The 21,801-nt window shown below is 44.9% G+C and overlaps 1 protein-coding gene across 9 annotated transcripts in view; it reads left to right on the top strand.

Moving 5' to 3' along the window:
• Positions 1–21,801, top strand: part of SEMA5A (semaphorin 5A) — a 477,392-nt gene that overhangs the window by 143,410 nt on the left and 312,181 nt on the right. For 2 of the 9 annotated variants that reach the window (XM_078444311.2, XM_078444325.2), the window contains exon 3: positions 9,253–9,342. The exons of the other annotated variants lie outside the window; for them this stretch is intronic. The gene's annotated coding sequence lies outside the window, so the exon portion shown is untranslated. The remainder of the gene's footprint in view (positions 1–9,252; positions 9,343–21,801) is intronic. 9 annotated transcript variants of the gene reach the window in all.

Here is a 21,801-nt window from a genome sequence, read left to right as displayed (position 1 = left end):
GGTGCAATTGGAAATGGGGTTGTTTTCTTAATTTCTCTTTCTGCTGCTTCATTATTAGCGTATAAAGATGCAACAGATTTCTATATGTTGATTTTGCATTCTGAGACTTTACTGAATTCATTTATCAGCTCTAGTAGTTTTTAAATGAGTCTTTTGGGGTTTTCTGTGTGTAGTGAAAGTTTTACTTCTTCCTTACCAACCTGGATGCCTTTTATTTCATTTTGTTGTCTGACTTGTGTGGCTCAGACTTCCGCTACCACTCTTCCAGTGGTGAGAGTGGACATCCCTGTGGTGTTCCTGACCGTAGGGGAAAAGCAGAGGAAAAGCTCTCAGTTTTCCCCCATTATGTATGATGTTTGCTGTGTGTTTTTCATATAAGGCCTTTGTTATGCTGACGTAAGTTCCCTCTAAACCTAGTTTGTTGAGGGTTTTTATCACGAGTGAATGTTGTACTTTGTCAGATGCTTTTTCTGCCATCTATTACCATGACCTTTCTCTTATTGATGTGATATATCACATTGATCTATTTGTGAATATTGAAACACCCTGTGTCCTGGGAATAAATCCCACTTGATCGTGTTGACTGGATAAAGAAAATGTGGTATATATATACAATGGAATATTATTCAGCCATAAAGAATGAAATCTTGACATTTGCAATAACATGGATGGAGCTAGAGAGTAGAATAGTAAGCAAAATAAATCAGTCAGGGAAAGACAATTACCATATGATTTCACTCACGTATGGAATTTAAAAAATAAAACGAGGAAAGAAAAGAGAGAGAGAGACAAACCAAGAAACAGACTCTTTTCAGAGAACACACTGATGGTTACCAGAGGGGAGGTGAGGGGAGGGGTGGGTGACATAGGTGATGGGGATGAAGGACGGCACATGTGATGAGCACTAAGTGATGGATGAGTTGTTGAATCATTATATCGTACACGTGAAACTAACATAAGACCGTATGTTAAGTACACTGGAATTAAAATACAAACTTAATCCAAAATTAGCTTTGAGCTCTGCCATTGAATAAGAACGTCAGTTTCACATTGGTTTCTTGATGGCCCTTTTACTTTTTACATATACCCGTAGCTCATCCGCACCTGCTCCTTCATCCATATCAGGCCAATGGTAACCTGTCCAATGAAAACCTTGGTATATGAAGAGCTCTCTCCTCACCGGCTCCCCCAGTCGCTGCTATCACCAAATGCCCCTGCTGACACCCTTTTTCCTTGAAAAGATCCACCCAAGTCCCCTTTCGGAATGGGCTGCATTCCAACTTTCTTCTTGACCTCTGGCTTCTGCTGCTGGAACGATCATCCCAAGAACCTGGTAGCCTGAGTTGGGATTTGGAATTAGCTTTTTATAGCAGCTTTACTTGATATATAATTCACATACAATAAAATTCACCCTTTTAAGGTTTACTGCGCTTTTCACATATTCTCAGAGTTGTGTAGCCGCCACCATCTAATTTTAGAATATTTTCATCACCCCCCAAATAAAACCCCTACCTGTCAGCAAAACTCCCCATCCCTTCTCTCCTTAACCCCCACGCAACCACTGATCTAGATTCCATCTCTATGGATTTGCCTCTTGGAAACATTTCGTACAAATGCAGTTGCACGATATGTGGCCTTTGGTGGCTGGTTTCTTTCCCTCAGCCTCATGTTTTCAGGGTTCATCCATGTCGTGACATGTGGCAGCACTTTGTTCCTTTTTCTAGCTCAATAATAATACATTGTAGGGTATAGCACACTTCTTGATTCACTCACCACTTGTTAATTGATGGGCATTTGGATCATTTCGGATTTTTTTGACCATCACGAATAGTGTTGTTATTACCATTTGTGTACAAGGTTTTACGTGGACATCTATTTTTATTTTTCTTCAGCTTATACCTAGGACTGGAACTGCTGTGTCACTGGAATTTTTACAGAGAGACCAATCTTTGGTAGCAGCATACGTTTGAAATGTAGCTTACACTTTATGAAGTTTAAAACTGTGGTGCTTTCTGGGGCGCCTGGGTGGCTTAGTCAATGAAGCGTCCGTCTTCGGCTCAGGTCGTGATCTCACAGTCCGTGAGTTCGAGCCCCGCGCCGGGCTCTGTGCTGACGGCTCAGAGCCTGGATCCTGCTTCAGATTCTGTGTCTCCTTCTCTCTCTGCCCCTCCCCTCCTCTCTTTCTCTCTCTCAAAAATAAACATTAAAAAAAAAATGTTGGGCTTTCTCTGTTGGTGTTGGTATAATATAGTTGCAAAATTGTCATTCAACCTAAAGCACTGGGGACATGGGATTGCACAGTGGTTTTTGAGTCAAACCCAAGTGAATTCAAGTTCTGGCAGTGATTTCTAGACTGACCGTAACTGTGGGCTAGAAGGTTAAGTTCTCTGAATCATCATTTCTTGTCTGGATTGAACCCACGTCTGTGATTCTCAAGCTGTCATAGTTTTTCAAAAGGTTTTCGTGTCACTGCATGCAAAAACGGTAACATTTGTGTGGGTAATTTGGTAAACTGGGGAGACTTCTCACCTGGAGGCTAAGGGGTTGGTCTCTGGCACACCTAAGTTGGAGTTCTTTGGTATTCTAGGCCATGCTGGATTCTGCTCTACCGTGACTCTCATCTGTGAGGATATGGTTTCCTCAATGTGTCTGCACTCTGGCCTCTTTCCATAACCTCTCCTGTTCTGGTCTGTGAGAATCACCATTAACGACCAGAGAAAAATGTCGGACAATAAGCTTTGGAAGGGTCATGAGCTCATCGTGTTTTATGTTGACTATGGCATGTAGAGGAAACTCACGAGATTAATGAAGAGTCTGGCGATGTCACTTCTGCACACCTTAGCTCTGAGTTCCACTTAGAAAGTTATAGGGGCGCCTGGGTGGCTCAGCCGGCTAAGTGTCCGTCTTTGGCTCAGGTCATGATCTCACGGTCTGTGAGTTCGGGCCCCGCGTCGGTCTCTGTGCTGTCAGCTCAGAGCCTGGAACCTGCTTCAGGTTCTGTGTCTCCCTCTCTCTCTGCTCCTCCCCCGCCCGCTCGTGCTGTCTCTCTCTCAAAAATATATAAACATTTAAAAAAATTAAAAATAAAAAGAAAGTTATGGATGACCCCCACCGACACCCATCATTTGATCTGGCCTTTGATGTCATATTTTTTTCTAAGTTTCGGAGCATCATTTTGTTTTTCTTGATTTGTTTGGTTCTGTGCTTGCTTTGGTCAAAGCGTCTTCAGTCAGTGTGTAGCTTAGGTGAAAAATTGAAATTTAAATTCTGGTTTCCTGTTGTGAGTGAAGTCATCGGCTATGTGGAGTTGGCTCTAGAGAAGCTGGGCATAGCATCTTGTTCTATTTGATTTTTCTCTGGGGATTATAGCACTGATCAGCTCTCCCCTTAGAATAGGACCACCCGTATCCCACAGGGTGTTCCTGAACCTGAGGGCCCCCGAGCTCTGATCAGATAAAAGAATTCTGGGCCTTTTAAAAGTAATTAGAGGCTGTCTTTGACCCCATCTCTCCTGTTCTTGCTGGTGTTTTCAAGCATGACTATGTGTAACAAGAGTGTCAAGACTGGTCTTAATGGGTAGAGAGCTTCTTCTGCCCTGGGGGGATGGAAATGAGTCAGCGAGGGGGCTCACATCCTCGATTCCTCTTGACTCTTCTCTGTAGCATTTTCTTAGCAAATAATACGTATAATTTTCTGCTGATGATAATAATCACACATTCCCCTTTGCAGCAAACTTGCAAAAACAATCCCCCAAAGTATTAAGCAATCACGCAGAGCCGCATACCTCGGAACGTTCTAACGATTGGGTGTATTTTCTTCCAGAGGCTGATCGTAACAATGAAGATCCACATTGTCATATCTCATAATTATTGAGCGCTGACTGTGGGCCTGGCATTGTTCAAAGTGTTTCACATCGATGAGAACAGTACATCTTCACAAACCTTATGAGAAAGGCACAAAGGTTATGCCCACCCGAAGATGGAAATAGAGGACACACAGCCAGCAAGAGGCAGAGTTGGGATTTGTGTCCAATGTACAGTCAGACACGGAGACCAGGCTTTTAGTGTCTCTATGTTTCGGTTTCACTCCGAGAGTATGTTTGTGTGTGTGTGCAAGCATGTGAGCGTGCATTGTGGGTGCACCCTTCCTCCGTGTGTGTGCATTTATTTACATGCCATACCCAAGAGTTGATTTTTCTGCCAATACACTTAATATTATACCTTGAGTATTTCTCATGGCCTTAAATTTTCTCTTAAAATTAATACCCTGTCTGGGGCACCTGAGTGGCTCTGTCAGTTAAGCGTCCGACTTGGGCTCAGGTCACAGTCTCAGGGTTTATGGGTTCGAGCCCCGCATCAGGTTCTTTGCTGACAGCTCGGAGCCTGGAGCTTGCTTGGGATTCTGTGTCTCCTTCTTTCTCTCTCAAAAATGAATAAACATTAAGAAAATTTTAAAAAATAATATGCTGTCTTCCTGATATAGTTAATTTGTATAGAACCATTTCCTTCTCTCTAAGCTTCCAAATCATGATTGTAACACATAACACTCAGACTAGGAGGAGCATATTTCAATGTAAATCTTCGTTGACATAAAAGATGAATTCCTTTGGAGAATGTCTGGTAAAGCGTATGAATGCTTTTTTTAAAGAGAAAAATTTTTTTAATGTGTATTTATTTTTGCAAGACAGGGACAGAACACGAGTGGGGAAGGAGCAGAGAGAGAGGGAGACACAGATTCGAAGCAGGCTCCAGGCTCTGAGCTGTCAGCACAGAGCTCGACACGGGACTCGAACTCACGAACCGTGAGATCATGACCTGAGCCGAAGTCGGTGCTTAACCGACTGAGCCACCCAGGCGCCCGAGTATGAATACTTTTAGGCCCCTTAAAATTTCCCACCAACTGCCTCCTGCTTGTGTTTTAAAAATGGCAGTCAAAGCAACCCTGGATTCCACCAGGTAGGAACCAACTCTTTTCGGACTTCTCAAGTAAGCAGCTTTGTTCCACAACTCGCCAGTCGTCGTGATCTGTGAGATTAGTTACCAACCTAGGTAGATCTGTCCGTGCTCCTCGGCGACAAGGTTTCCTCAGACCGGGAGTTCTGTGCCCCGGAACGTCTGATTTTCCAGAATGAAGTGTTTGTGCATAAAAACACAGCCCCGCCACCTGCAGCCTCCTCTCCGCCGCTAACGAGCCGCTCTTTGTGGGGCCGTGGTCGTAACCAGAGAGAACCGTAGGAATTTTCCGGGACAGCGAGATTAAGCATCGGATTTGCCTCCCACCTGGGATGTTAGAGAAAGCACTTCACTTTCCTCTACGCGCTCGACCGGAAACACGATCCATCGCTTATGGACGAAACAAACGGGCGTGTTAACCGTGCTCTGATGAATTGCCGGGGGCGTGTTATTCACCAGGCTAAAGTGGCAGCTCGGAGGCTGGAGGCCAGGCTGGCCGTGTGGGGTCGGAGAGCACTGGTCAGGGCCCGCGTTCCCGAGCGCTTCTCTGCAGTGTGAGCGGAGAGCTTGGCATAGTACGGTTTATCGGTGGAAGGCTGAGAAAACCAATTTCATTTCCTTAGGCAGGGGTGAATTTGGTTTTGTCCCCGGCCGAGAGGAATCTCAAAAGGGGAGGAGTGGGCGGTCCGCGTCTTAGAAATGTCTGTCACTGACTCACGGTTCATGCCCGCGTGCCTGGCTCTTCCTCACTGGGCTTGAAATGACACTGGGAGTTTCCTGGCTGCGTGGAGAATACTTCTGGGAAGTCAGCCCCTGCCCCGCCACCGCCGCCACCGTTTCTACCTTCTAACCCTCCCTCCTTTAAACCTGCCCTGCCCCTGCCCTGCAGCTACCCTTCTCCCCGTGGTGTCCTCCCCCTGCATCCAGCCAGTCAGAATCCAAGGATGCACCTCAGGGCTCCAGTCTCGTGAGTCAATCCATAAAGCTAATCTCACCTTGCTCATTTATTTTAAACCTGGATATTTTTACTGACTTTAAATTATATAAAATAAGTAAATAAATAAAAATAAATAAATAAATAAATAAATAAATAAATAAATGCTTGTTGGATTTTCAAGCTACGTATAAAATACCTCCACTGTTTCGGAACGACTGCTGGTTTCTTTGTCCCTGCAAACATGTAAATAGAAATCATGCGATTTTATTTATTGTACATTTTATTTTCTTTTATTATTATTTTATTCTGTTTTACTTTTTAAAGGTTTTATCTTAAACTTGTTTGAGTAATCTCTCTACTCAACGTGGGGCTCGAACTCATGACCCCGACAGCCACAGTCACCTGCTCTTCTGACTGAGCCCACTCTTCCGCTTTTACAAGACTTAAAGAACGTTCGTCTTTTTTTTTTTTTTTTAAACGTTTATTTATTCTTGAGACAGAGAGAGACAGAGCATGAACAGAGGAGGGGCAGAGAGAGAGGGAGACACAGAATCTGAAACAGGCTCCAGGCTCTGGGCAGTCAGCACAGAGCCTGACGCGGGGCTCGAACTCACGGACCGCGAGATCATGACCTGAGCCGAAGTCGGACGCTCAACCGACCGAGCCACCCATGCGCCCCCGTTCATCTTTTTTTAAATTAATTTTTAATTTTTTAAATATAGAGAGAGCATGAGCAGGGGAGAGGGCAGCGGGAGAGAGAGAGAGAGAATCTCCACCCTGAGCTTGGCCTTTGGGATCATGACCTGAGCCGAAATCAGGAGTCCGATACTCCACTGACCAAGCCACCCAGGCCCCCATTTTTCTTTTTCTTTTTTTAATAGTTCTTATTTGTTCATATTTATTAAGACTTTTTTGGTGTTTTTTAGTGTTTCCTAATAGCTAGGGACAACTCTACATCATTTCAAATTAACTCAATCTTAAGCCATGGTTTTTATCTCCGTGTTACAGATGATGGAACTTGAGGCTCACGTTGGAGCTAGTTGGGACCCAGGGGCTCTGGGTTTGTGCCAAGCTCTCCGCAATGTGCCTCCCTACGCGGGTGCGTAGTGCAGGGCTGGGGTATGTTAGGCAGAGGAGCGCTGCAGGAAGAGTCCTTAACCTTTTGCAGGGCAGAAGCCAGCAGCCAGACCTCCTGCAGTCCTGTCCAACCCCCCTCCCTGTTGGGGAGGGATTTGCCAAACTGATGCAGTCTGACGGTCCTTTTTCTGGACTCACGCTTCCAAATTGTTCCTTTTGTGTTTTCCTGAACATCTATCCACCATCGCCTGGCTTTTGATATTTTGAAATACAGGAATTCAAAACAATTAGGGATTATTTTTCAACCATGGAGACCTTTCCTGTCACGTCCCGAAGGACCTTTCCGCATTTCAGGCTAATGAACTGAAGAATAAAATAACCATATGTTCCCAGCATGTCTGAATTTCATAGTGTCACATTATGTACTAATCATTCGATGCTTTTGTGGCAGCGGATTCAGGGTCTTTATTGACTTGTGATTGTGAAATCTCCCCTAATAGGCTGATTTCCTGCCGGTGAACTTGTAGTTTTCCACAGAAATTCTCCTGAAACTTGCTGTAAGCGCCATTCAGTGGCACTGGCAGAGAGTAGGTGGGTCTAAACAACAACGTCTTCCATCACTTGGACAAAGACTGTCTTAGTCTGTATCCCCTCTAGTACCTAGTCAGTCAGTCAGTAATATTCTATGTCATACTCTCTTCTAGGCCCTGGGGACATCAGATGAGCAAGACTAAGGCTTGGCTCAAGGCTTATATCCTTGTGGGTTAAATAGGCCATAAACAAATATGTCGGTGGAGTGATTTCAGGTAGTTTTAGGTGACATGGAGAGAAAAATCCCAGAATCTGGTGGAGAGTAAGACACAGATGCTCTGGCTGGCCTGGTGGGGGACTCCTTTCTGAGTGGGTGACATCTGAGTGAGAAGGAGGCAGTTGGGAAGGACCTAGAGAAAGGGCCTCGGGGCTCACATGCCAGCAGATGTTGTCCGAAAGGCCATGAGCTTGGTGCGTAAAAGGAGGAGGTCGTGCGTGTGAGTGTGTGTGTGTGTGTGTGTGTGTGTGTGTGTGTATACACGTGTGTGGCCTGAGCACGGGGCACAGGAGTGTGGGGAAGGTGCTGGAGTGGGGGGGAGTGGGTGGGGCCAAACATAAATGGCTGCTTTTTGGTTAGTGTCCAGGGTGTGCGTTTTCGAGAGGTTGTGAAGGGAGGTATTTCAGGGCTGTAAACGGAAAAAATACCTAATCGGATTAACTCTTTTTCCTTTTTATGTAGTTTTATGGCAGCTACATACTTTCCTTTAAAAATACATAAATATTTTATTATAGTTGTTATTTCCAGCTTTTTTGAGATATAATGACAGAAATTGTATATTTTTGTGATGTTCAATGTGATGTTTAGATATATATATATATACATATTGTGAAGTGATTGTCACAATCAAGCTAAGTGACACATACATCACCTTACATAGCTACCTTAGTGTGTGTGTGTGTGTGGTGAGGACATTTAAGATCTATTCTACTAGCAAATTTCAAGTATACAATACTGTATTGTTAACACAGCCACCATTTGTACATGAGATCTCCCAGCGCATTCATTTTGCCTAACTGAAACTTTGTACCCCTTTTTAAAAATTATTTAATTTAATTTAATTTAATTTAATTTAATTTAATTTAATTTAATTTAATTTTTTAGTGAGGGAGAGAGAGAAAGAGAACAGGGGAGGGGGCAGAGGGAGAAAGAGAGAATATTGAGGAGGCCCCCGGCTCAGCGCAGAGCCCAACGTGGGGCTCGATCCCATGACCCTGGGATTATGACCTGAGCTGAAATCAAGAGTCAGATGCTCAGCCCACTGAGCCACGAGGCACGCCTGAAACTTTGTACCCCTTGGTCAACATCTCCCTATTTCTCCCGCCACCCCTGGTCCCTGGCTACCACCATTGTGCTCTCTGCTTCTAAGCCGTTTTTGGATTCTTTACAAAGATCACTCCGGTTACAACATAGAGTATGGATTTTCGAGCGGGCAAGAGTGAAAAGCCCAAAGACCGACTAGAGAAGGCTCCCGCTGAGTCCAGGTGAGAGATGAAGTCGCTTAACCTGGGACTTCAGCCGTGGAGGCGAGAGAGGAAGACAGGTGTGTGGTCCATTCGCGGGGTTCACTGATGGCTCACAGCCTTCTATGGGGAAATCACAGAAAACAAAATGCCTCTGGCAGTGACGGGGAATTCAGGAAGCAGATGTGGGGAAGGCGAGAATCAGTGTTCCTTTTGGTCCACGTTTGGTTGCAGGTAATTCTCTGTCACTCAAGTAGAAGTGCAAAGCAGACGGAGGTCGCAGTTTGGGGGACAGGTGGAGGAACCTCGGAGACTCGCCAGCTGGTGGGTGAGTCCCCCAGAAGGGGGCAGGGTGGCGGCCAGAGGATGACACAAGACCCCGGGAAGGTTGTCCAGAGGCTAGTGCTTTCATCGTTGGCTGGGCTAAATCTTGCTCAGTGAGGTCCGTGACTCTAGGATCAGTGAACGATGTTGCTGCCAGTTATTTCGTGCAATTTTTGTCCCCAAGGAAACGCATACTCAACGCCCCACACCAAGTCAGCTGGCTGATTTCTTCAGCCAAGTTTCCCACGGCTCCCAATCCCTAGTCAATAAGCAGTCAGTGCAGAAATACGGAAAGACAGGGATGGTATCTTTGGCATAGCAAGATGACCCTGGGCTTTGAGGCCAAGGACTCACCTGTGAAAAGTTTTAGCTCTCCCATTTGTCGGTGGGGCCGCCTTGAGTCTCCATCTCTGTGGAATAGGAAAGACTGATAATACGTATTTTACAGGTTTATTTCAGGGAAAAAAGACTAAACTCTACATAAACATAGAACTTTCTCTTAAATTTTATTATTCTCTGATTGGTACAATCTTTGCATGTATATATATTTAAAAATTTTTTTAACATTTATTCATTTTTGAGAGACAGAGACAGAATGTGAGTGGGGAGGGGCAGAGAGAGAGACACAGAATCTGAAACAGGCTTCAGGCTCTGAGCTGTCAGCACAGAGCCTGATGCTGGGCTTGAACTCATGAACGGTGAGATCATGACCTAAGCTGAGGTAGTATGCTTAGCTGACTGAGTCGTCCAGGTGCCTCTCCCTCTCTCTCTCTCTCTCTCTCTCTCCATATATATATATATATATATATATATATATATATATATATATATATATAAAATATATATATATATTTTCATATATATGTATGTATTTATATAAATATATATTTAAATATTTAAATGTTTATTTATTTATCTTGAGAGAGAGGAGAGAGATAGTGTATGGACGAGTGGAGGTAGGGGCAGAGAGAGAGGGAGAGAATCCTAAGCAGGCTCTACACTGTCAGCAAAGAGCTTGACTTAGGGCTGGACGTCACAAACCTTGAGATCATGACCTGAACTGAGATCAGGAGTCGGATGCTTAACTGACTGAGCCACCCGGCTCCCCTGATTGGTGGAATCTTTTTTATTATTATTATTTATTATTTTTTTTTGAGAGAGAGAGAGAGAGACAGAGAGAGAGAATCCCAGGCAGGCTTTGTGCTGACAGCATGAAGCCTGACTCGGGGCTTGAACTCACAAACCCATGAGATCATGAGCTGAGCCGAAACCAAGTGTCAGACACTTAACTGAGCCATCCAGGCGCCGCTGGAATCCTTGATTTTGATATATGTCTCAGTATTTTTTACTTTTAGCGATGATTTCTTTTTCTTGTGTTTAATCAACTGACCCTCAAAATGGCAATTAGAGTAGTGCCCCCTTCCTTCTGCAGATACGTTCTAAGGCCCCCAGTCGATGCCTGAAACCACAAACAGTAGTGAACTCCATATATCCTGTGTTTTTATAATACACTTCTATGGCAAATTCAGTTTATAAATTAGGCATAGTAAGAGATTAACAACAGTAGCTAATAGTAAGAATGATTCTAATGAAAGTTATGTGAATAAAAGTTATGTGAATGTGGTCTCTCTCAAAATACCTTGTACTGTACTCAGCCTTCTTCTTGTGATAGTGTGAGGTGGTGAAATGCCCACGTGATGAGATGCAGTGATGTGAATGACATAGGCATGGTGATGTAGTGTTAGGCTGCTCTTGACCTTCTGACATGTAAGAAGGAAGATCATTTGCTTCTGACCATGGGTAGCTGGAATTGTGGAAAGTGGAACCATGGATAAGGGGAGGTATTATTGCAGAGCTCTCAAGTTCTGCTGTTTCTGTGTGTTCGTTTTTGCTTTTGTTTTTTTTTTAATACTGAAGACGGTGACAGCTTTGAATAAACTCAGATGTATCAACTATGACATGTCTGATCGATTGGGCCCAATAGTTGTTGGTGGATATCATACACAAGGGTCGTTCCCAACTAAAATCTGAAAGCAACAAATCAGGAGCCTTTGCATTAAATAATGCTCATTTTTTCCAAGTGTACCAGCAGCCCGTTATCTGTAAATGTATCTGATAATATTTCAAAGCAGTTGGTTTTTCACCCTAGGAAAATGAATTTGATGAATTCATTTCTTCTATAAATGATAATATCCTCCTTTTCCTGTCCTTTGACTTTTCAAGTGCTTCCAAGGAATTCTGGCGTTCCAGAGGAATTCAGTCGAACCCCTCAGGGCTCACACGCTTTGGTTATATCTTCCATGTGCTTTCGTGCTTTTAGGCCCAGGAGACTTCCTCTCTCAGCTGGTCTGCCTCTAGTAATCCCTTCATCCCTTTGACCATTAATTGGAAAATTATGACATTTAGAAAGGACATTTCTCAAAACCATGGGAATCCTTGTATTTGGACCAGATGTTAAGAGAATTTTAATAGAGGAATAAAACATCTGTGACAACGAAGAGCGGAGTCACAGACAAAAAGAGAACGTGAACAGCATGTTGATAGGGGCATAAATATTGTAAGGAAGGTAGAGGGGTGTGTGTGGATTCGCATCGTTTCTTCCCATTAAGTCATTTCTCAGGCAGTGATTGTTCATCCATACTCTGTCCTGTATTGTCCAGAGGTTGAGATTTTCTACAGCCTGGTTTCGAACGAGGCAGAGACACAGATAACGGAGGCTTCCAGTGATAAAGGCTATAAGAGAAATGAGTGTTGATGTACAGTGGGGCCAGGTGGGGAATGTGAACTTGGAGATGAAGCGGGAGGAAGGGGAACCCGTCAAGATACATCTGACGTCTCAGAGGTGAGAAATAGAGGGGGTTGGTTACGGTGGGGTGGAGGGGCATGACTCTGGATGGGGAAGGGTTGTCAGGATGCGGTGACAAAATGTCAGGGGGCTTTGGGAAGATGACGGAGGGAGAAATGGCAGGTGAGTCCTCGTGATGGGCTGGGTATCTGAGTGAATGGTGTAGTTAGCCATGAGAGGAAATAGACATGAAGGAGACAGTTGGTAAAGACAGATAATCAGGTCACCTTTCGATGAGATACCTCTGCCCTATCAATGTGAAGACATATATTTTGATTTGTGTCCTTATTATGTACAGAGGTCTCAAAGAGAGTTTTAGATTTGGAAGTCCCCGGGTTATAGAAGGTGTGTAAAGTTGTGTGGGTTTGACAACACAGGCCACTGAGAATGTGCAGGGTGAGAAGAAATGAACGTTCGGCAGAGATTGGGATGCACCTTCATTTAAAGGGAAGACCGAGAAGTCAGAACTGTGGATGTACAAGGACATAGGGGGATTGGAGTGTTAAGGCAACCAAGGAAGTGGGGGTTTGGGGAGATCTTGAAGGGAAAAGTCAGTGGGCACGAATGCCCTGGAGATACCCAGCTGCATGAATTCACCAGGGTGGCAGTCAGGAGGTGATGAGTGAAGATCAGTCATGAAAACACAAGGGCGGATCCTTCTCTCCTGCTACGGTTGTGTACTACTGCATGTTGTGTGTGTGTGTTGTGTACTATGTTGTACTGTCGCATGTTGCCTTAGCTGTTGCGCCTTCTGGTTAACAAGGAAGAAAGTGGTGCCCCGAGTCCTGCTTAGCTGAACTAAAAACCAATGGGAGCTGTGAAGAATAGTTGATCCACTGTGGGTCATTTTTCACTTGATTTCTTATTGTGTCCATATGAATTTCCTGCCTTGAGGAAATATCTCTGGATAAATCTTTTAGAAATTGTTGATGTAGTTGTGCTGCCTTGAAGGGCCCATTATTTTTTCTTCTTTACCCCCTTGCCTCCCTCCCTCCCTCCCCCTTTCTTTCTTTCTTTCTTTCTTTCTTTCTTTCTTTCTCTTTCCTTCTTTCTCCCTTCCTTCCTTCTTTTACTATTCTTTCTTTCCCTCCCTTCCTCCCTCCCCCTTCCTTCCTTCTTTCCTTTCTTTCTCCCTTTCTCTCTCTCTCCTCCCTTCCTTCCTTCCTTCCTTCCTTCCTTCCTTCCTTCCTTCCCTTTCCTTCCCTTCCCTTCCCTTCCCTTCCCTTCCCTTCCCTTCCCTCCCCCTCCCCTCCCCTCCCCTCCCCTCCCCTCCCCTCCCCTCTCCTTTCCTTTCCTTTCCCTTTCCTTTCGTTCTTGCCTCTGGTTGCTTTAACTAGCACAGAAGTAGATTGAGTGAACTTTCACTTAGTTTTAAAACCTGCTGACAGATAAAATTAATATTGCCTTTGTGTAAATAATAATTTTATCTAATGGACTTCATTTATTTTTATGGTTCCTCCAGGCGATCTGGAGCTAAACAAGGGGGAAAAGGCAAAACTGTAATAACAATTCCCTTTGAAGACAGATATGAAACAAGGTCACTGGAGCCGAACCATTACTGAAATGTATAAAATCATTTAATGTTTGGTTTTTCCCAATGTATATCATGAGGTCATTTTGTATAGTCATAAAATTCCATCTTAGTTCAGATATGATAAAAATCTATGAGTAACAGAGCCAACTTCATATTCAGTTACCTGAAGGTGGCAGCCAGTGGTCCCTCTGTATGTAAGGGCAGTCAGTGTTTTCATTAACACGTTCCCAAAATGTTTCTTTAATTCATTTATGTTAAATCTTTTTTTGAATGAGAGTTGGCAAAGTTACGTGGGTTAAAATAATATAAAAAGGATCCAACTTTTACAAAAAATGTATGTAACAATTGAAGATGCGTTATGTTTGGGGAACATCCTGATTCTCCTTATAGACTCAACACAATAACAAGAAAGCTTTAATTTCACTTCATTTCCCAAAGAATAAAATGTTCAGTTACTGGTTTTGAAAAAGGTTAGGAGCATCTATTTACTCGAACACTGTGCATTAACGTAAGGTTATTGTTTTATTGATTCTTCGTTTAATCCCATTTCCTGTTCAGTGCCTTGAACATCTGATACTATGGTAAAGAGATACCACAGATTCATTCAAGATACGCTCCTTCCAGCCCTGAATGCGGCCCGCACTTCGAATTCCTGGATCGTTCATTCCTGCTTTTCTGAACACTGTAATTTGAGCCCCTGCGGAAGCCGTAGCTTCTGTCTTCTCCCTCCATTCAGAGGGATGTCCTCCTCCTGTGTTTCCTAAGACTTTGCTCTTCCTTCCGTTTGAGAATTATCTAGAGATAGACCTTCACTTGCTTAACTCATTCTTACCTATGACCTGGAAGTGCCTGGACTGTGTCATCGTCCTCTTTGCCCTGCTGTGTTGGAGGGCCGCCTCTTGACCACAGGTGACATCCTTCAGTGGGGCGGGCTGGGTTAACGATGATACCTCCTAAGACCCTGGCCATTTCCCCGTTCATGGTTCATCCTTTGTGATTTGCTGGAAGCAAAACTATGTTCCTGGGGGTGGCCCAGGCTGTTTGGACTTGTGGCCCCAAGTGTAAAACCAGTGTGAGCAGGAAGACCGAGTGCGCCCTGTAGGAGCCAGGCCCCCACTCACTCAGCTGGTCTTAACATTCGCTTGTGGGATCCTTGACCCCGGGTGAGCCTTGGCCTTCTCAGCTGCAGTGATTTCACCCCTCCCCACCCCTTGCTCCTCAAATTCAGTGGGTTCTTGACTCATTTCCTGTCTCTTGTGCCAAGGGACTGCACAAACCACCTCACAGTGTTGTTTGCTCAGGGCAAGGGATGGGTGAATTCTAAATGCCAAAGAGTACGTTGGCTGTGTGATTCCTGATTGACGCGGACAGCTGATTTGGCATGTTGGAACGCATGAACTTGGGACCGTGACCGTAGCTTGCTTATAACAGAATAGATCAAACTCGGAACGAGGACAGGCTATGTGGCCATACACGCAGCATGTGATGAGGATGCCTGTCCTGTAACTGGCACCCCACGGTTCCCCGAAAGGGGCCGCCACGTGGGCTGGTGTGGGCGGCCCCCATGTGTGCCTGCGGAAAGGGAAAGCCAGCCTGAACCTTGGTAGCGGAAGAACCGTGTGGTAGCAGGCATGGGGCCCATGGCATCAGCAAAGGTACTAGTACTAGTACTCTGAGGATGCAGGTTAGACCAGAGAGGCCCACGGGAAGCCTCCGCAGTGGGAGGAGTGGACGTGGATTTAGCCGACAGCCTGTTGGTGAAAGGGCACCCTACTTTCTCTCGAAAGCATTGAAGGAGTCCTGGACCTTGTCCTCATCATCTTGGCCCTCCTGTGCTGGGGGCGGGGGGGGGGGGGGGGGCGTCTCTTGACCACAGGTGACATCCTTCCGTGTGGCTGGCTGGGTTAATGATGACACCCCCTAAGACCCTGGCCATTTCCACGCCAACGGTTCGTCCCTTGTGCTTTGCCAGAGACAAAACTATGTTCCAGGGGGTGGTTCGAGACCAGGGGTTTTGAACAGGGCAGGGCTGTTTACCCAGCAGCAGCTGACAATTGCGCAAAGGATGCCGTGTTTGGTGGTGCCGAAGTGTGCAGGATGGTGGGATGTTGCCTTCAGTTTGGGCTGGCCCTTTAGTCTCTGGGGGAGCAGTTCATCTGATGCGGTGGAATTGGGCCAAGAGGTGGAAAGATCGATGCACACAGACCTTGCAGAAGAGATGTCTGTCCATCCCCTCCTACAGTTGTGCTGTTTGTGTTGTTTTTTTTTTTAAGTTTTTTTTTTTTTTTTTAATTATTTTTGAGAGAGAGAGAGAGAGAGAGAGAGAGAGAGGCAGAGAAAGGGGGAGACACAGAATCCAAAGCAGGCTCCAGGCTCCGAGCTGTCAGCAGAGTCCCACATGGAGCTCAAACTCACAAACTGCCAGAACATGACCTGAGCTGAAAGTCGGCACTTAACCGAGTGAGCTACTCAGGCGCCCCTGTTTTAGATGTCACAGTAGACTGACTTCTTACAATTAAGAGGCACATGCTTGACACTGACCTCAGCCCTCTGATACAGACTATTGCGCTGTAGGCAGGCAGGCGTGGGCCTGGCTACCTGAGTCTCCCCATCAGCTCCCCGGCTTTGTTCCTACCTGCCTCCTTCGTCCTGTCTCCGAAGGAAGCCCTGAAAGCCATCAGGAAGGAGCCAAGCCAGAGAGTTTCTGTGGATTCTGAATTGTGCCAGTGGATCTGGCCCCTTCTAAATATTCCAGCAGGTCTGAAACCCAGAAGAAACCCAGTTTCCCCTGCACAGAAGTACATTAAGCTTATTTTGGGTCTGTTTTTATTAATAACTGGTTAGACTTTGTTCCCTAAGCAAAACTTTTTGTGTAAGCTTTCATTCTTTTGATTTCTTTTTTATCTGACAGCATTTTTTTTTTTTTTTAAACTGAAAGGAACAGTTAGTTTTTTGTTCGCTGGAGCCTTTTCATTTGCAGTGTGGGTGTGAATGGGAAATGTTATTTATTGCCCAAACACTTATATACAGAGTTTTGCTTATTTAGATCGAGCTTATAGAGAGTTCCGCCCACATCAAGAAACTGAAAGGAAGGCTTCAGGGACTTTGGAAGCAGAAGCGACAAAAATGTTTTTATTTTGAAGCCCAAATCAGCCTGTTGTGCTAAATCTTCTTCCGGTTAGCAAAATCATTTGTTTAGCATTCAATCACCTAATATATTTTTAATTTTCCAGAGGTGCTAGGATGAAATCAGAACAACTTTTATTGAAATTGATCCTCTGCAAATTCCTTCCTAATGTATTTCCCCAACGTAGCAACTAGGTGTAACTAACATGGCTTTCATTTTTCTTGGAGTTTTGCTGAAAGGAGTCAATACAAAGTCAGTTGGGTGATTTATGTAAGTGTATTTTTAAAATAAACTTTCAGGTGATGACAGCTTGCTTAATTTCTAAAGAGGAGAGGGATTATGATCCACATAAACCAGAAGTTCTCAACCGGGGGCGATTTGGCAACGGAGACAATTTCGGTCGCCGCACGTGGAGTCGGGGGGCGCTCCCGACATCGAGTGGGTGGAGGCCAGGGATGCTGCTAAGTGCACAGAGCAGCCACCAGAACAAATAACTATCTGCCTGTAACTGTCCGTCGTGCTGAGATGCAACACTAAAATCCCTGATATAAATATGCTGCCCCCCCCCCCCCCCCAAGAGGCAACAGTGTTATTATATTCAGAAGAAGTTAAAATTGCAGAATCCAGGATGGAGGGACCTGCTGTTGAGATCTAAGCCTGTTTGGAGCAAAAGACTATTCAAGGAATTAGCCTCGCAGGGTGACCTGCTCAGAGAAGCCCCGTCTTAGTACAGACTGTGAATGCCCTTCCCTGGCGTCTTACCGGGACGGCCGTATCTTTATTTTGAGAAAAAAGGTAACATGTTATAGTCTGAAAATTACAAACTTCTAAAAATCACCTCGTTCTCATTAAATGTGCTTTCCTTAGGTTACCGTGGCAAACATATAATTTCATCTCATTACCATGGAGCTGCGCGTCCCCTTTTAGCTGCTCTCGCGCTTGGAAGGACGTGTCCCTCTTCCCTAATTGTCACTTTCCAAGTCCCCGGGAAGACACGTGCCAGGCACTGTGTTATTTCTCTCTGCCTTTCCTTCAGGAGGGGACCGTGTTAGCCTGGCGATGCGAGGGATGACTGCCTTCGACGTAGGCCGGTTCCGGTTGGCCGTGGGTCTGCTGGACGTGTTTCACAGTCAACAGAAAGGGATTGTGTGTTGGCTTGGGCCTGACACACTGAAAAACTATGTGCCAGGGAAGCATTTGCTCTTAGCTCCTAGCTGGCCTGAGCTTGGTCTCGGAGGTCGAGGCAGGGCGGTGCCCTAATCCCTCTCTGTGATGGAGTGTTGCTGAGGGAGAACAGGGGTCACAGCTACCACTTCCGGTGCCTGTTGGGCACCAGGCATGGGTGTAAGAGCTTGACATCATACCTGCCCCAGAGCTAGCACCTTATGCAAGTTCATTGTCCTTCCCATGGTATTTTTATCATTGCCGGTTTTTTTTAAGTTTATGTATTTTGAGGGGGGGGGCAGGGAGGGGCAGAGAGAGAGGGAGAAAGAGAGAGAGAATCCCAAGCAGGCCCCACACTGTCAGCACAGAACCTGACTCGGGGCTCAAACTCACGAACTGAGAGATCATGACCTGAGTCGCAATCAAGAGTTGGTTGCTTCACCGACTGAGCCGCTCGAGCACCTCGGTTGCCAATTTGCTCTGACACGGAGCAGTGATAACGGACCTGTAGCCTTCCCTGAGTGGGCTGGTGCCAGTGCTTCGGATCTCCTTGTTCTGAAGAGAACAAAATTAGGTCTAAAACACACCTCTGATGGGTGTTCTTCTGTGTTAACATACTTCATTTGGTGAAATTTCCTTCCTAGTCTCAGGTCCAAAGGGTAAGAAACGATGGACTGGGCCATGTGTTTACGTCTAGACTGAAGTTCTACAGCAGCCTCCAACTGTGTGGACCATGCCCCTTTGCCAAGAATGCAATTAATCGTACTTTTGATTTTATAACCCAGGGAAAAAATAACACCTGTGACTCATTGTCCATTACCATGTGCTGTGCCTGGGCAGGGACGATGGACCCATCGGACAGGTGTGCCCTTGGCTCCTCGTTTACTTCTCCACTCCTTCCTGAGCCTTCACGCTCAGGGTTTCTCCCTCCTGAAGAAGGCATCCTCTTGCCTCATCATGATTTGGAGTCCCAGCTCTTGTTTTCTCTGCCCAGCTTGACTATTTTTGTCAGTGGGAGCATTGAATGAATGGGACTCAAGATAAGAGACTGTGAATTTCATGTGCCATCAACTTTATGTTTTCTCTCTTGGCATCACGCCCTATATTCATGTGCACGCTTTTAGGACCAGGGTCCTTTTTTTCCATTCAAAACCAGTTTCTTTACTAGGATTCTAATAGTTTGCCGCCTTAGTATTTTCTGGATCTTCTTCTATCCTAAGAGCTCCACTCCCTCTTAAACCTACAATTTCTTCTCTACTACCACTTACCGGAAAAGAAGCCATATTTGGCTGTCTTCTTGACCTTGGACTTCTCCTAACTTTGATCTTTCAGTGCTTAGTGATTTCATTGATTCTTTTTTTTTTTTTTTTTTTTTTGGTACCTGGCCTTCGAGGTGGCCATGTATGTTCTGTCCCATTTTTGCTGCATCCATTCCTAAAGCTGATGAATGGTCTTTACGACTCAGCCATCAAAAAGAATGAAATCTTGCCATTTGCATTGATGTGGATAGAGCTAGAGTGTACTCTGTGAAGTGAAATAAGTCAGTCAGAGAGAGACAAATATCACATGCTTTCACTCATATGTGGAACGTAAGGAACGAAACAGATGAATATAAGGGAAGGGGGGTAATAGAAGAGAGGAAACAAACTGTAAGAAACTCTTAATGATAGAGAACAAACTGAGAATCAATGGAGGGAGATGGGTGGGGGATGGGCTAAATGGGTGATGGGTACTAAGGAGGGCACATATTGTGATGAGCACTGGGTGTTCTTTGTAAGTGATGAATTCCTAATTCTACTCCTGGGACTATTATTACACTGTATGTTAACTACCTAGAATTTAAATAAAAACTTGAAGAAAAAATAAAGCTAATGGTCTTTGCAATGCCTCCTCAGGTTACAGTTGACCAAGCCCCTTTTAAAATGTGTAATTTCTATACGCCAGTCTAACGGGACTTCCATGTGGCCCTGTGCCCTCAGTACTCCATCTTTATTTTCCTTCTTGTATCTTTGTGGGGTCACTTGTTAAATTACTGATTCTCAGCAGACAGTTCTCTGTAGCCTTTTCTTTTCCTTCCATGCTTTCCCCTGGTGAATCTTAGCCATTCCCATAATGTCAGTCAGAGAAAGCATTCCATACATTGTATGCTATCTCTGAATCCCTGTTTTGCTTTCTGAGCACCCGACCTGGATTTTCAGCCATCTTCTCCATTGCCTGAAATATTCTCTCAGCATCCTATACCCAACACATACAAAACTAAATGATCATATTCTCATCTGAACAAAGTTAGTTCTCTAGTGGTTATTATTGAAATGAGGGGCATTACCACTCTGAGGGGCGCCTATTTGTGTCTCTTTGCTTTCTTTTCCCTCAAGTGTAGCAGATTAGAACATCCGCCATTTTGTTATATTCTGTACTTTGGGGGTTAGGAATTTGGGTAGGGCTCAGTTGGGTGATTCTTTTGCTCTTGTGATACTGAAGTTACTCAGTTTCAGCTGTACTCACATATCAGGTGGGGATGGCTGGGAAGCTGGCCTCAGTGGGAAATGTCACTAGGAGTCCCTATAAGTGGTCTCTGTAATCTGGCTGTCTCCCGATAGATGGGCTTCTGATCTGTTTTCTTAGTACCCCGGAGAAGGTGTTCTAAGAGACAGGAAGTGGAAATTGCCAGTCTCTTCGGGTCTGGGCTTGGAAATGAGCATGCCATCACTTCAGTTAAATTTGTGAACAAAACAGTCACGGAGCCGATCCAGATTCAAGAGAACGGGAAAAACCTAGCTTTCATGGGAGGAAGGTTGGAGGGGCCGTGGCCATGTTTAATTTGCCATACTTCCTTACCCATCACACTGAGCGTTTGCTCACACTCATAACACGCAAAGTCACAGCTTCATTTATTTCTCTTCCGAATAGTTGCCATAGTTTCAAATGAACTTCTCTACCTCCATGTTCTTCTTTATCCAATTTCCTGCATACACTATTGTAAGAACAATGTTTTAAGTATTTCTTGTGCTGTTATCTCGTGGTAGCTTGTTGAGTAAAAATAGAGACCTCAGACCTTGGTATAGTGTGCCTTCCAAATCTTAACTCAACCTCCTTCTGTCTAAACTGCTTCCCACTAGTCTCCTTTAGATCTCCCAGGGTCTGGCTCAAGTACAGGAAACCATTCCCCAAACTGTTATTACCTCCTCCTTCCTCTTGCCCCTCGAGGGCACCCCTGCACGCCTGTTCCCTTGGCGTGGAATGCACTTCCAGAAACCTGCATGTGTTGAAATCCTCCATATCCTTTAGTATTAAGCTCAAACACAAACTCCTCACGGGACCCACCCTTGGGTCCTCTAAATGGCTGTGGCATTCCCTCCAAGGTCCCATGGCACCCCTGCTCCTTTCGACGGTTTTCTAACAGCTTAGCTTACAGTTATTTTTGCAAGCCTATCTTGTTTTAAAGCTTATTAATCTTTAAAATTATGCCTATTCTTTAAAGTCTCGTAGCTCCCAGCGTAGCAATTGCATTTCACCCAGTAGGTGCTCACTATGGATTTTTTTATTTGATTCACGCTTGATTTCCAGCCAGAAACTCTGCAGGCAGGTTGTGTATAAATTTCAAAGGATAAATTCACCAAATATGGGCAGTTTGTAAGAGTTGGGTGGCATAATATTAGTCGGGTTGTTGGTAAAAGACAGTGGTCGTGGCCTTATGAAACAAGGGCTTTGGATGTCAAAAAGGGAAAGGTAGAGTTCCTTAGGGTTTCCCCGCATAGATCCCTGCTAGCACGAGGGGATGAGGAAGGG

This window comes from Panthera onca, chromosome A1 (genome assembly GCF_046562875.1).
Source record: "Panthera onca isolate mPanOnc1 chromosome A1, mPanOnc1 haplotype 2, whole genome shotgun sequence".
Classification (NCBI taxonomy): domain Eukaryota; kingdom Metazoa; phylum Chordata; class Mammalia; order Carnivora; family Felidae; genus Panthera; species Panthera onca.
The sequence above is the reverse complement of the archived record's forward strand: the minus strand, read 5'-3'. Positions and strand labels throughout refer to the sequence as shown.